The sequence below is a fragment of the Saccostrea cucullata genome, unplaced genomic scaffold (assembly GCF_032062105.1).
Source record: "Saccostrea cucullata isolate Sc308-1 unplaced genomic scaffold, CSIRO_AGI_Scuc_v1 ctg4790, whole genome shotgun sequence".
Classification (NCBI taxonomy): Eukaryota; Metazoa; Mollusca; class Bivalvia; order Ostreida; family Ostreidae; genus Saccostrea; species Saccostrea cuccullata.
Window position 1 is genome coordinate 1 of NW_026930751.1, and position 6,833 is coordinate 6,833.

A 6,833-nucleotide genomic window follows, 5' to 3' on the forward strand; every position below is an offset into this window, starting at 1 on the left:
CGTTTGCTCTGCTTCTGATATGTATTGTTATCTCTGTATTACATTAGAATAAATGTGCATCAAGAGCTACCTTTCTTTCATTTTCGATTTGTAACTCACAGTTTCCTTCATGGGCTCTGTAAATCGGCTAGTGCTTTGGCTTCTCCTCACTTTTATTCCTGAAATTAATTCATTGATATCCGTTGCTGGAGGCGTGGCAGCTGCAATGTTTGCAGGAATATACACAGCTTACACACCGATGAAGTGTTATTTTAAAGAATGTTATACATCGGATGGGGTCCCCTTTGCTGCTTCAGGTAAAAAAATCCAACAGATGGAGATCAAGAGAAAAAATTGTAATTCATCGATAACTTTAAGAAAAACTCCCTATGAATAATTTTACTGCATTTAAATTTTAAATCCATCTGAGACTAACGAACTTATAAAAAGATTTTTGGATCCGTACTTGCCGAGAAATTTGGGAATACTTGCTTTACTAGGGTTCTCTCAAAACGTCTAAGACAATTGCTTTTAACATTGTAAACATTCAAACAATACTAACCAAATTTTGCATTGATATATTTTATTCAATGTTACTTAAAATAGTCAATTCTAAATTGAATATCTTTCAGTAACTTATGACAATTTTTAGGAAGGCCAATATAGTAGTCTGACACATCTGTTTCATATTTGGATATTTTACTTGAAAAAAATTTAAAGGTAATCTAACAACCAAGCTCTACGATAATGGTGATGACCTTAACTTTACAATCGTCAGCTTTCCTTACTTATGCAGCAATACTAGTATACCTTCATCAACTGCATACAGAGTTTATAAATCTCGGTTGATTTGAAACGCAAGAGCATGCTTTACGTATGTACAATATCTAAAACGGGGTTAATTTTTGACAAACAAGTTGATGAAACAAGGTTTTCAGCAGTCTCGTTTAAAGTCATAATTTCGTAATTTCTATGGTCGATACAATAACCTTGTCAGCAAATACAATTTATCATTGAGTCAATGCTGATTGACGTTTTTCATACAAATTGTTATCATTGAGTCAAATGTTGACTGACGTTTTTCATACTGATTGTTGGTCCATTTTTTTTTTTACAGTGAATTGACAATGAATTTTCCCGTTATTTCCCGATCATGACAAGGAGCACACGGCAGGTGTGAACGGTCGGTGGGGGATGCTCACTTCTCCATGGCACCTGATCCCATCTCTGATTTTTTGGAGGTCCATGTTTGCTCTGCTCCTATTTTATATTGTTTTATGGACTTTTGATCTAGAATACTGTTCGTTATCTCCATATGTTTCATTAGCGGGCGGGTGTGGCCGATTGGCAGGGGATGTTCACTTCTCCATGGCACCTGATCCCACTTTGGATGTTTTGAGCTCCGTGTTTGCTCTATCCCTATTGTTTAATGGGCTTTGATCTTGAATACTATTTATTTCCTTCATTGGAAAAGAAGACCAAAAACTAACTAACCAACCAAAACAAAAAGCAAACAAGCAAAATTAAGAGATGCATGTGAGACGCGTGTGATCACAGCATAATGCTGTAAAAATAGACATGACGTTATCAGAGATGTATATTAGGTTTGTTTTCGTGTGCAGAGGTACACTTAATGCTTCGTTAATTTTTACATTATTTTTTCATTTAATGTGTTACTAGTGTTATCACAAAATTTATGTTCATTAAATGTTCCCTTTGGTATGATATTGATTAAAAAAAAAAAGAGATATTTATATTGTTTCACTGTCTTTTTTGGACATCCCTTGTTTTCTGTCCTTATAAACCTTAATATTTTTAAAAAATCAAATACAGCTGTACAAACATTGTACTTTTAAATGTATATATTATAGCCCCCCGTGAGGATCTTCAGACCAGAGTCTTTGGACAGGATCTGGCTATTGATGTCATTATGAGGCATCTGCAAGCTCATATGACAACAAATCCAGTAAGGGCGCTGGCACTCTCGTTTCATGGAGGAGCTGGCACAGGAAAAACTCATGTCAGGAGAATTATCGCCGAGGGTCTATATCGAAAGGGAATGAGAAGCAAATGTGTTCAATTTGTATTAGCAACTAGAGAATTTAAATACAAAGACAAGGTGCCTCTTTACAAGGTAATTTTGAAATGAAAATCTTTTTATGCGATGTAAAGATTTTTAAGCTGTAATCTTTCTTGGAGATAATGGTAGAAATCTGCAACTTTTTAGCTCAACTGAGCCGAAGAGCTTTTCTGATCAAAATTTGTCCGTTGTCTGTCGTCGTCGTTGTCGTAAACTTTTCACATTTTCAGCTTCTTCTCAAGAACCGCTGGACCAATTTCAACCACACTTGCTACAAAGTAACCTTGGGTTAAGGGGATTCAAGTTTGTTCAAATGAAGGGCCACGCCCTTTTCCAAGGGGAGATAATTATAAATTAGTGAAAAATTAATGGCATTTTAAAAAAATCTTCTCAAGAACCACTAGGCTGGGAAAAATGAAACTCAAGTGGAATCATCCTCAGGTAATTCAGATTTAAATTTGTTCAAATCATGATCCTTGGGGGTAGGGCGGGGCCACAATGGGGAATCAAAGTTTTAAATAGAAATATAAAGGAAACATTTTTGAAAATCTTCTTCTCAAGAACCATTGGGACAGGAAAGATGAAACTCATGTTGAATCATCCTCAGGTAGTGTACATTCAAGTTTGTTCAAATAATGACCCCCGTGGGATGGGGCCACAATGGCTGGTCAAATTTTAACATGGGAATATATAGGGAAAATCTTTAAATTGTTCTTCACAAGAACCATTGGGACAGGAAAGATGAAACTCATGTTGAATCATCCTCAGGTAGTATACATTCAAGTTTGTTCATATAATGGCCTCCGGGGGTAGGGTGGGGTCACAATGGGTGATCAAAGTTTTACATAGGAATATATAGGAAAAATCTTCTTCTCAAGAACTATTGGGGCGGGAGAGAGGAAATTCATGTTGAATCATCCTCAGGTAGAGTACATTCAAGTTGTTCAAAGCATGGCCCCTGGGGATAGCGTGGCGTCACATAGGCCGATCAAAGTTTTACAAAGGAATATAAAGGAAAAATCTTTAAAAATTCTTCTTCTCAAGATCCATACGGACAGGAAAGATGAAACTCATGTTGAATCATCCTCAGGTAGTGTACATTCAAGTTTGTTCATATCATGGCCTCCGGGGGTAGGGTGGGGCCATAATGGCCGATCAAAGTTTTACATAGGAATATATAGGGAATCTTTATAAAATTTCTTCTCAAGTATTGCAAATCTGTGATTAGTGATATTTATATGGAAGCTTCCTCAGGTACTGTAGATTCTAGTTTGTTCAAATCATAACCCCCCAGGGATAGGATGGGGCCACAATGGGGGATCCAAGTTTTACATTAAAATATATTTTAAAAAATCTTTTTCTAAAGAATAGCAAAGCCATGGTTAGTGATATTTATATTGAAGCATCCTCACGTAGTGTAGAATTAAATTTATTTAGGAAAATAAAGGGAAAAATCTCAATAACAGAAAAGCCATGTTAAGTCATATGTTAAAACATGTAAGTATCCTCATGTATTGAAGATTTAAATTTGTTCAAATCATGAGTACCCTTTGGGGTAGGGAGGGAAATATTTATGGGGAATCAAATTCAAATTATTACTAAGTAATATATATACAAACAAAATGTTAACAAAAATCTTTAAAAATCTTTCTCAAGAACTTTCTCAAGAATATGCAGAATTGATATGGAAGCATTCTCAAATTGTATTAGAATTCAAGCCCCCCACCCCACCCCACCCCACCCCACCCCGCCCCCCACCTGACATTGTCATCATGAAAAATGAAATGGTGGCCTTAACGACATGCAGATGGCACAACATGTGTACCAAGATGTATCACCTCAACATAACAGATCCATCCTCATACCGATCATGTCTAATGACATTAACGTCACGGAAACGTTCGTTACGTTGGTGCCACACCCTCCTGCGTCTTTCAAGGAAGTCCGCGGCGAACCTCGACTCATCTAAGAATATCACGTGGTTTCATCGTCGATTATCCCTCAAACGGAATGACACGACGTAAGTGAAATCTGTGCAGTCTATTCCTAATGGCCTGTCCACTCACTTCCAAGCCAGCATCCCTTTGAAGTTGAGATCTTATCTGATATACTATTACTAGACGATTTCTCAAGGCGATGTTGCGGATGAATCTGTCCTTAGCCAGAGTTGTTGCCCTTGGTGAACCGGATCGTGGTCTATCCTGAACAAACCTATAGCACGATGTCTGGACTGATAATAAACTTAAAAACTATCGTTGCTTTTCCGTAGCGACCTGACTTGTGCCAACCTGATATGAAGGTTTGTTTAATTCCTTGAGAGAACGTAGTTTCTTATGGCAAATTTTCGGTGAATGCTAATGTTTCACAGTAATATTGCACTAACAGCAGTTGATAGATGTATATAATATGGTTGTATTTTTCATTTCTAATTTTAGGACGTATTAACGAAGTTGGTTGAAAGTAGTTAAAAAGATGTAAGCGGTCTTTATTTATATTCTATGAAATTGACAAGATGCCAACTGGATTAATTGGTACTTTGACACCTTATCTGGATTTCCATGAGCAGCTGTCGGGTACAGACTACAGAAAGGCCATATTCTTGTTTTTAAGGTTAGCAATAACAATTCAGCGTTTGTTACGTCGTCGCTATTTCAAAATCTCGATTTGAAGGCCCTAGCAAGTTCTTTCTTCTCAGATAGACGTTTTTGAATAAATTTTGCTTTATATGAATATAAAACTAAGTCCAATACAAATTAGGCGCAAATGATACCTATGGGAATTCCAACAGATTCTTGGAAGAATACATGAATAGTGTTAATCAGAAACTCAAGCATATTTTGAAAATAAACAGAGTACCTGTGCATACAGTCAGAATGTTTGAACAAAATAATTTTGCAAATGACCAATGGCAATTTTTGTATATTTAGGAGTTCCATTTTAAAATAAAGCAGATGTCTATGATGTCAAAACGCCGCCGATTTTTTTGTCGCTCACTTCAGGTATTATTTCTTATATTTTAAGTTTTTCCCAACTTTATAAATGATATCCGATAAAAAACGAAATCCGAAATGACGAAGTTAAACGAAACTGCTGATATTCTTGCTTCATCAACCTTTTTGTCAATATCTTACCTCGTTTCAGAATTTTTTATGATAGGACATCCTCTTAAGCCTAACAAACAAAGACAATGATGTTTTTTCCTTTGTCAGCAGGACCAGTACGTAGTTTCTCTTTCACCATTAATGTACGTAGTTTATCTATCACTGTTAATGTTTAAGTGTGGAGTAAAGAGGCATGAATATTTTCTGTTTTCTAATTTGTATTTTAGTTTTTATGGGGATTTTTATAGAGTTTTGAAACTGACATGTTCAAAAACTGACATTGAATTTTGGTGAAATTCTTCTTCAGAAAGTAGTTGATGGGTATAAGTTGGATTGAAACTGGTAGAATTAAAACTAGGTCTTCTTAAATACAATTTAAACAATGTCTTAGGCTCAATTGCGCTTTTTATCAGTGTCTGTTCTTTAACATGATCTCCAATTTATTCTTTTTCAGTAACACTGCTGGAAAAGAAATAAATAATCATACTTTACAGCACTGGAGTTCCAGAGAAAGAATTGGTTTGAAGGAAATGGAACAACTCATCTCCAAGGCCACTGTTAACAGCAAATCGAGTAAGCGACAATATTATAAATATGTAATCAGATATCATTGCGCAATTTTGAGCTGTGTTTGTAGATCTAATAGTTTTTCTTTTCTTGTTAACAACTTTGAATATTAATTTTGCCTTTCCCTATAATATTTAATGACAAATAAAAAGTAGGTCAAATATCAAGTGGAAGAGAAGCAAGGTCGGTAACCATGGTAATTTTAAAAAGTCAAAGTGCCAAGCAATAAAAATGAATGTATCAAACACCTCACCTCTAACAGTTCTAAAGATAAAAAAATGGGATAAACGGACAGACGTAAAATTATCCGAAAGTATCAATGTCCTATGCAAGCATCACAGCATTTTGGCTGAAAATAGTTTCTCAGGACGTCCTGTTGATGGTAACATATGTTTAACTACTTAGCAGTAAACTTATATGTATCTGTATTGTACATTATGTTTCTACAGGTGGCATGTTTATGAGTGACGTCATCATCAAGCACCTCATCACAGCCTATGTTCCCTTTCTTCCGCTGGAAAGAAAACATGTCAAGATGTGTATCAAAGATTACCTGGTGGCCAGAAATTATTATATAAGAGGCAGTGTTCCTGAGGAAATAGTCCAAAAAGTCATTAAAGAACTAATTTTTTCCCCAGATGACATGCAATTATTTTCAGTGAACGGTTGTAAATGTGTTCCAGATAAGGTTGATTATGTAATATATGATGGTTACAACTAAAAGAAACTAACGTGCGTTGGGTGTTTAGTTGCAAATTATTTTCTTAAATTGTTTTATAACATAAAATAAAAATCTGTATAAAACTGCATATTACCAAATCTTATAAGGGTCCTTTGTGTAATATTTGAATAGGTATTCTTTATACAAAGGTATACACCTTTCTGAATACTGTATACAGGGTTATGTTCGCCCCTTGTTATTTTCGCCCTTTCACACTTGCAAACAATTTGCCCCGTTTAAATTCGCCCAGCCATAGTTATGTTTAAGAAATTATACTGTATTCTTTGAATTCGCACAAATGAAGGCAGTGCAAAAGGGGCGAAAATAAAACAGGGTCGAAAATGTCCATCTATACTATAACCTAGCGGGACAAAGTTACAAAGTT

General features: G+C 35.5%; 1 pseudogene; it reads left to right on the forward strand.

Moving 5' to 3' along the window:
* The first annotated feature begins 32 nt into the window (after positions 1-32).
* On the forward strand, positions 33-6,449 carry LOC134229956 (torsin-1A-like; annotated as a pseudogene).
* Positions 6,450-6,833: the final 384 nt, after the last annotated feature.